The sequence below is a fragment of the Sinocyclocheilus anshuiensis genome, unplaced genomic scaffold (assembly GCF_001515605.1).
Source record: "Sinocyclocheilus anshuiensis isolate Anshui unplaced genomic scaffold, SAMN03320099.WGS_v1.1 scaffold152, whole genome shotgun sequence".
Taxonomy (NCBI): Eukaryota; Metazoa; Chordata; class Actinopteri; order Cypriniformes; family Cyprinidae; genus Sinocyclocheilus; species Sinocyclocheilus anshuiensis.
In genome coordinates this window covers 4,450,012-4,459,296 of record NW_015555781.1, presented here as the reverse complement: position 1 = coordinate 4,459,296, position 9,285 = coordinate 4,450,012, and the positions used below count along the sequence as shown (strand labels likewise).

Below are 9,285 nucleotides of genomic sequence, written 5' to 3'. Positions count from 1 at the left end.
ATATCTTTTTGGGTTTGAGACTTTAGTCTTTGCAACTTTAGGGATCTTATCTATTCACGAACAACTTGTAACACTTCAATGTAATCTTTAGCAAATTTCAAAATGAGTGTCAAGTTTTTCATACTGTTAATTTACTTAAAATGATTGATTTTAGTTTTTAGTGTTTTATTTTTATTTAGACACTGTTATAGAATCTTAATATCAGACATTTATCAATTATCGACCGTGACGTGAAAATAATTGTCGGTGCCGGAATTGTAGTATCACTGCATCCAAATTGTGGATTATTAGGTATATTGCCTTACTCTATCCTGTCCCGTACACTGTCCTGTGTTTCCTTCCTGTCTTTGCTGCCTATCCAACTCTCCTTTGTCATTCTTTCATTTCCTCTGTCACTTCCTCCCATTCTGGCTCTCTTCATCCTGCTGCCCTTATCTATTTGACTGTGCTTAGTCACGTCATATGACACAGAGTAAGTTGCTGTTGCTCGGAAATTGCTGAGCTTTTGGAGAAAATGGGGCAGATTTTATTGGCTGGCTTTTTTGTCATTAGTTTGGCTGGCATTCAGCATCTGGCTCCTGTTCTGTCTGTGGATGGAAGGTGGAGGAGCCAAGCTGGGGCCAAGCTGGCAGAACTCTGTTAACTGAACCGCTCCATGGCCTCTCACACCGTTTAGTTTGGGTCATTTGTATGTTATTGCTTTCCCTAATCACTCTGTAACATTATTGTTAATTGCTTTCATTAATATCATCATTAGGTTCCAAGAGTATAGTGAAATATAGTAGTTTGAGACACTTTATGCAACTCATCAGTCAGTGATAAATGAAGAAGAGGGAAATCAATATTTTTTTCTACTTTGATTAGTAGAGTAGCATATAGATGACCTCTAAACACTCACACATGGTCTAAAAGTCCACACAGAGGCATAAAAGGCTTAAAATTACTCTTGGAGGAAACATTCATAATCACTCGAATTTGGAACATTTTCATGCAGAGGTCAGACTCTCAACCTCCTCTACTATGACAACAGCTCTGTTCACTCCCATGTCTTTCAGAACCCATTAGCCTTTTTGTTTTACATGCACTTCTACAGAAGACCCCAACAGCCTGATAAAGTCATAAAAGCCCTCAGGCAAGAGTGTGACTTTCAGAAAAGCATATACTGCCAGACTAGAAACAACATTTATGGGAGACCAATGGATTTGTATCTTTGAATTGTAACAATCAAATATAGTAATTTTTTGTTTCCTGTGGAAATCATATTCTCAGGAGCCAGAGACTTTGAATATAGTGCTGTTACAACCCCTGGCTCAAAGGGAAGCAACAAAACAAAGGACACACGCAAACAATTAGGCTCAAAGGAAAAATGCTTTATTAATCACAAAATGAACTCTCTATAATAAAACAAAAACACAACAGAAACATGAATGTGTAATGTACTGTTGTAGTGTTGTAAAATGCTCAAATCAATCTCAAACCAAACACAATGCAAACAATGTCCCAAGTCCCCCTCTGACTCTGTTAGCTATCTCTTTTGAAGGAGTGTCTGAACCACAGCGACATATGTGCCCAATGGACTGCAGATTAGAGTAAGTTGTAGATGGAGCCACCGATCACAAAGCTCCCAAAACAAACAGCAGGGATCGTCACAGTGCATAATTCAGATTTACCTATATTTAGATTTATGTTCTTTTTGGAGCATGACACCCCCCTTGTCACTATCAAATGTTATTGCAATGAGATTGAGAATATGTGTAAAAAGTGAAAAGTTCTCATTTAAAAAGTGAAAAGTACTTTTTAAGGTGCTGCCAGACATGTCAATTTTAATGTCAATGTATTGAAAAGAAAATGTATTTATTTTTTTCTCAGGAAGTGAACAAAATAATTATTTTTGCAGTTTTTTTAGATGGCAGGGCTGAACGGTCTACGGTCCATGACTCAGATGTCCTTCAGATGTCAGAAGTCACTGTCTGGAGAGCAGCTGAGCTTTGGGGTACAAGGATTGTATTATGGCATTCATGTGGCTGTGCCTCAGACCCCAGCACAGTGACCTTAAATCAGAACCGGTTCACTAAAAAACACCACTGAGCAAGTCAGCAAAACATTAATTAATCTGCACTGGCTAATTAGTTGATTATTGTACAAACATTTTGTTTACTTTACTTACTAGATTACTAGATTACACACACACACATTGTGGTTAAAAGGTAATTTAATTCGAAATTCTGAAAAACACAAAATTAAAACATGTTTTCTCTCTGAAATTAATTTGAAAGACCTGAGGGGAAAAAATAAAAACATAAAATTGATATTGCATATCACCAGCAAACCTAATGTTTTGACACATGTATAAAATCCATAGCTCATAGAGTTGGGAAAAGCATTAGGCAGTATGAGATTCAAGTGTATTAAAATTGATAAATAATCAAGTATGAAAAGTTTCTCTTTACAGATGGAAGTTTTGATGAGTTATTTACAGATGTACAGTCCTGAGGTGTGTTATGTGTTGTTCAGGTGGGATATAGCCTGGGGTTTCTCCTGAAGTCCACTATCATCTCCACTCTTTTGAGCATGTTGAGCTCCAGGTTCTTATAAATGCACCAGACAGCCAGCTCTTTAACCTCTTGTCTGTAAGCAGACTCGTCTCTATCCTTGATGAGGCCGATGAGTGTAGTGTCGTCCACAAACTTCAGGAACTTGACAGAGCTAAAGCACCTGTTGTCTGAGCTAAGTCTCTATTGTTCACGTGTTCCAGTTTCTGTTGGAAAGTTTCTGTGTTGTCTCCTGTTTTGCTGACACACACACACACACACACACACACACACACTTTAACCTCTTGTCTGTAAGCAGACTCGTCTCTATCCTTGATGAGGCCGATGAGTGTAGTGTCGTCCACAAACTTCAGGAACTTGACAGAGCTAAAGCACCTGTTGTCTGAGCTAAGTCTCTATTGTTCACGTGTTCCAGTTTCTGTTGGAAAGTTTCTGTGTTGTCTCCTGTTTTGCTGACACACACACACACACACACACACACACACACATATATGTGTGTATATATATATATATATATATATACTGTAGTTCCAGGCAGGTCTTGACCACAAAACTCGTGCACATACAGTATTGACACACTCACACACACAGAAACACGCCTCAAAAACAATTAGTGAAAGTAGTGAAATAGCTTAGCAACTTAAAATCTACATGACATTTCTCACTAGTAAGGTAATAACGGCGCTGTTCTTGAAGAAGATTAACTTACAGTTTCACTATTAGTAGAAACACGTCTGTTGAACACTGTTGAGAGATGCACAGACTCAGGTAATTCTCATACACACACTGAATTTCTCTCTCTCTCTCTTTAGTAACTTATTTAATAACAGCATTAGTCTGCTATCAGTGGATCAAGCCTCTGTTACTAGGTTTAAAATGATGTTTTGGAATTTGCAATGGAGGTGTGAGATGAGATGCATAAAAAAAAATTGTCCTAAACACTGCAATTTGCATCGTGGCCGCATCACCACCTCGGGTTTGCATTGTTTTAAAGTACAGTATTACATTATTCATCTGCAAATCACACATAACGGACACAATAACAATACTTTTAAAGTGGCACAGTGGTACAGTGGCTGGCAAACTGCAATGCATGCAGTGTTATTTGAGTGTGTGTGTGCGTGAGAGAGAGAGAAAGCAAATAAAACATTGTGTTTGTGGGTGTACTGTATGTGTATTTGTAATACACTAGAGTGTGAACAATACAATAAACTATTTTCTCAGGGTTTGCATTGTAGGTTATTATATGCAATAACCTGCCAGAGTGAACATCCCAGATTATTCATCTTTATCTAGCAATTAGCCACTGCTCTTTCATGCTGTCTGTTATGACTCTCTGAAAAAGAGAAGGAAAAATAAAACCCTCATAATTTTCACTGAATCACTGTGAAGCTCACTTCGACAGAATCACTCTCAGGTTTTCTGTTTGGAGCAGCTCTGCACACAGTAACTCAGACCTCTTCATCTAATGATGTGATGATCAGTTCAGAGGGACAAGTTGTACTTCAGTCCTGCTGTCTGGATACTTATACATTCTCTCTGTGTGAAACACACACAAACATCAACCTGCTTGAAAGCTTAATTGCTGCAATAAAACCTAAGTGAAACCAGAATGATTAAATTCATTATTATGGAGTAGATTGACTTTGGATTGTTCATTGTTTTAGTGTTGGTCTGAAAATTTATTTAGCGACATAGAATTTGCTGTTTTGTCTTAGAATTAAAAGTCCCAGAGCAGGGGTTTTCAAACCGCGGTCTGTGACCCAGAGCCACACACCGTATTTTCCAGACTACAAGTCGCGTTTTTAATCATCTGAAATGTGCTATGATTTATATTCCAAAGTGACTTATATAATGCATTTAATGTGAAATAAGCTAAATGTGTTCACTTAAAAGTGTTCTCTGATATTTTGAAGGCACATGTGTAGAATGTATGTGTATTTGCAGTACTACAACTAACCACTAGGTGTCAGTAGTGTTACACTTACCAGTAGAGTGTGTAGATCACGAATCAGAAGTGAAGCTGTGTTGCTGCTATTCCTGTTCCCGTCCTGAAAATAGAATAAAAATCAGTTTGTTACAAAACTGTTTCTTTACTGGATCAAGAAACATTACATGGTACCAGGAGTGGTGATGCTCGCTGACACCCAGAGTCATCATGGAAACTGCCTGACGCTGTGAACTGGATTGAGGATATTGATTGTGAATGGAGAACGTATAAACAAAGATTTATGATGTAACTTTAAAACATTTTTTTTTATTAAGGTATCAAATTCAATTACACACCTTAAAGGCACATTTCAACAACTGAACACATATTATTAGTGTTGATACAGCCAATTAGAAAGAAAGAGGAAAAATAAACACAACAATAACCACACCGTAAAGATAAAGCAGAATAAAACATGAAAAGAAAAAGAAGGATGAGGGTCTTATTCTAACAACAAAAACAAGTTCAAAGCATATAAGAGTTTCTGGCCGTTCCTGTCCATCACGTAATGAAGAGACTTCGCAAATATCTTTAGTTCATTCTTCCATCCGCTGAAGTGGGGTTTAGCCTTTAAATACTTACATCTATGAATAAAGTGTTTGCACAAAATAATTAAGTTATTTATCAAAAAGTCTAGGATCTTATCCTTCAACAATACTCCAACCTTAATTGAGACCACAGTCAAAGGGTGTATTGATAAATGTTTGGAATGAAGCCAGTTTTGAAAGTCCAGCCAAAAAGTCTGTACAAGTTCACATTGGAAAAACATATGTTCTACAGTTTCAATATCTTTCTCACAGAACCCGCATGAATTGTTCTCCCAATTAAATCTTTCATGTAGGAGTTATTCGATGGATAAATGTCATTTAGAATTTTAAATGTCACTTCTTTGGCCTTAGGAAGAATTGGATAAGCAAAATAACGCTTCCTTATTTTCTTTGCCTCTTCTTCACTAAATTCTTGAAGAAAATATTTTATTTTCAGTTGTCTGGGGAAGTACTGTTTGGATAATACATTTCTAATAAACTTATTTGTAAATTGTTTGCTCTTTAAATTTGTACCTTCAATACAGAGTGATCTCATTTCTGGTATAGTTGTAGAGTACAATACAAACTGCTGAATCATTGTTTGCAGGGGTACTGGGATAGCCTTCATTACTTTGTTGTATTCTCTAATTGAGCATTGTAGATTAAATTTATCACACAAATCACTATAATATAAAAAATTACCAAAATTATCCATCAAATGCGATATTGCCCATATTCCTTTTTCCATCCAAGTCCCTAGAAACAAAGATTTTCGATTACTAAGAATACATCTATTGTTCTACAGAGGTGTATTATGTGGAGTAAAATTGTGTTTAAATATTAAGTTCCAGTATCGAAGAACCTGCTGGTGGAAATCTGATAGTTTCACAGGTAATTTTTGTAAATCATAATCACAGCACAATAAAAAATCAATTCCACCCAATTTACCAAAAATTGCATTAGGGATGCTAAACCAGAAGGAGTCCTTATGATTAACAAAGGAATTCAACCACTTTAACTTTAGTACACCATTCATCACAGAAAAATCTATAACATTCATGCCACCTTCAATACTCTTAATCATGTAAACTTTCCTAATGTAATGGCATTTGATTTTTCCTTCCAAATAAAGTTTAAGTTTAGTTCAATAAATGAATCATATTGTCTGAAATTCCTAATGAATAGCCCGGGTAAATAGCTCTGGATATACTTTCCATTTTGGACAGTAAAACCCTGCCAAATATTGTTATATCCCTTTGTAGCCATAAGTTTAACATCTTTTTACATTTATCAATATTTCTAAGAATATTTTCTTATTATTTCTTTATTTCGGGTGACTGTAATGCCCAAATATTTAACTTCTGTTTTAACTCTTATGTTATTGATTGAATGAGCTGGTTGTTCATGCAAAGCAAGAATTTCACACTTTTTAATATTTAACGTAACACCTGATGCTTTTGAAAATTGATTAATTGAATCTAGTGCTGTAACAATTTGGTTTTCATTTTTTAAGAACAAAGTTGTATCATCTGCAAATTGAGTTATTATGATGTGTTTCCCCAATATGCTAAAGCCTTCAGATCCACTGTTCTTTATCATAATGGACAATAATTCAGCAACCATTATAAATAGCAAAGGAGAGCTATTGCAACCTTGCCTCTTGACTGAAAATCTTGAGCAAGTGCCATGTTCTAAAGATACACAACTATTAATATCATTATAAAGTATACTAATTAGATTTGTGAATTTTTGTCCAAAACCAAAATGCATTAAAGCTTCTAAAATAAACGGATGTTCTACTGAGTCGAAGGCTTTGTAGAAGTCTAGAAATACAATCAAGCCCTTCTCTACAAATATATCGCTGTAATCTATCAAATCTAGAACCAATCTTATGTTGTTATGAATGGATCTTCCACCAAGGAAGCCAGATTGAGTTTCACTTATTATCTGAGACAGGCCTTTTTTCATTCTAGCTGCTATAATCCCCGATAACAATTGAGTATTGAGGAGTGTAATGGGTCTTAAATGATCTAGTAATCTCTTATCTTTGCCCTGTTTAGGAATTAGTATTATGAGGCCTTGCTTCATGTTTGTTAATAATTATTTCCTTTCTATGCATTCTTGAATCACTTTGAATAACAAATGTCTAATGTCTTTCCAGAAGAACCTATAAAATTCGGCCGTGAGCCCATCAGAGCCAGGAGATTTGTTCAAAGACAGTTTCAAGCTCACCTCATCTAATTCTTCTATTCTTAAATCAGACTCACAAAATTCTTTAAATGCGTCATCAGTTTTGGGTATGAAGTCCTTAATTCTATCTAAAAATTTGGAAGAATCAGAGTGAGAGTACATAGATGTGTAGAGGTTTCTATAAAAAGTGAAAACCTCTTTTTCAATTGTTTTAACATCCTTACACACTACTCCTTTTATCAGTAAACTTGATACAGCCTTATTTCCCTGTCTTCTTTTCTCTAAACTACTGAAATACGAAGTATTCTTTTCCCCTTCCTCTATCCACTTTACTCGCGATCTTACAAAAGCACCTTGGGCTCTCTTACAATACATATCATCTAATTTAGCTTGCAATAACAATAATTTCCCTTTGTCATCACTGTTTAATTCTGCCTTTTCACAGTATTTACTAATTTCCTGAAACAGGTTGCTTTCTTCTTTTCTTTTTTCCTTGGCTAACTCCTTACTGCACTTGATGGAACTTTCTCTAATTTTATATTTGATAAATTCCCATTTATTACAAAAACTATCTATCGTCTCATCATTTTCAGTTTCAGTTATTATTTATTTTATCCTTGTACAATATTCCTGATTTTTTAACAGACCTGAATTAAATTTCCAATAACCTTTATTCTTACTTATTCTATCAACCAAATTTACCTTCATGTCTATTATACAGTCATCTGTTAATGGGGCTTTAGAAATCAAACAATCTGAGACAAACTCAGCAAGTGCATCAACAACCAGCCAGTAGTCAATCCTAGATTTGCAGGTATTATTGGGTTTATGACAGGAGTATTGTTTTACTCCTGGATTTACCCTTCTCCATATATCTACCAGATAATTTCTAGTAATAAATTCTCCAATTGTGTGATTGAAGTGGTTGCTGTCAAATTTAGTGGGCCATCTGTCTTCCCATTCATCTGGTGTCATATTCCAGTCACCTCCCATTAAAATTAAATCTGTAGGATACAATGCTTTGAGCTCTGATAGCGTGACTGTGATATCTTCAAGCATTTGTTTATTTTGGGCATTAGTTTTATGTCCATACACATTTGTTAAGATAAAAAAATAACTATCAACTTTTAAAACCACCATTAACCAATGACCTTGATCATCTGCCCTGTGTGTAATTATGTCACCTGGAAACCTATTAAAACAAATTGCAACACCAGCAGACTTATTGGTCCCATGACTAAATAATATTCGATCACCCCATTGGTTAGCCCAGAATTTAGCATCTATTTACGATGTAACTGCAAGCAGTGGGCCTTGATGAAGTGTCGGATGCACGTAACGGTGCGTTTCCAATACAGCTAGAAGTTTCATCTGGTCTTGTTGAGATATATAGTTGAGTATCATCGGCATAACAGTGGAAACTAATCCCGTATTTTTGAATAATATTACCAATGGGTAACATGTATATCGAAAATAGCAGAGGACCTATGTCCGGTTCGCGAACGAATCGTTCGATAACAGATAATGCCCTGGAAAATTACTAGTACCTTTGCCATTTTTCTAGATATTTTTCTTACTGTGTACTAACTGATCAACAATCACATGTACAAGCTACTAACAAGGTGTATCATAAATGAACAGTTATTAAATTATTATTGTTATTATCAAATTGAACAACTGCAAATAGCAATAACTTAATTCGTGTGATGTATGTACTTCTAGGCATCTTTGGTTTCCTCTTTTTGTGAAATTTAGATGGAAAATGTGTGCCTTTTTAGTGTTTGAGCCACTTATCAAAAGTTGCTAAAAGTAGCCAAATAAATTTTTAAAATAGCTAAATTTGTTGCTAGGTGCGTTTGGAAGAAAAAGTTGCTAGGGTAGTCTGAAAAGTTGCTAAATTTAGCAACAAAATTGCTAAGTTGGCAACACTGGGCGCTACAGCGATCTGTCACTCCTAGGGATGTAACGATTAACTGCGAGCCGGTTGAAAATCGATTCAAATATGTGACGATTCAAATCGGTTGAG

The 9,285-nt window shown here is 35.6% G+C and overlaps 1 protein-coding gene across 2 annotated transcripts in view; it reads left to right on the top strand.

Annotated features, from left to right (window-relative positions):
• Window positions 1-9,285, top strand: part of LOC107674665 (acid-sensing ion channel 2) — a 413,064-nt gene that overhangs the window by 141,921 nt on the left and 261,858 nt on the right. The gene's annotated exons all lie outside the window — the stretch shown is intronic.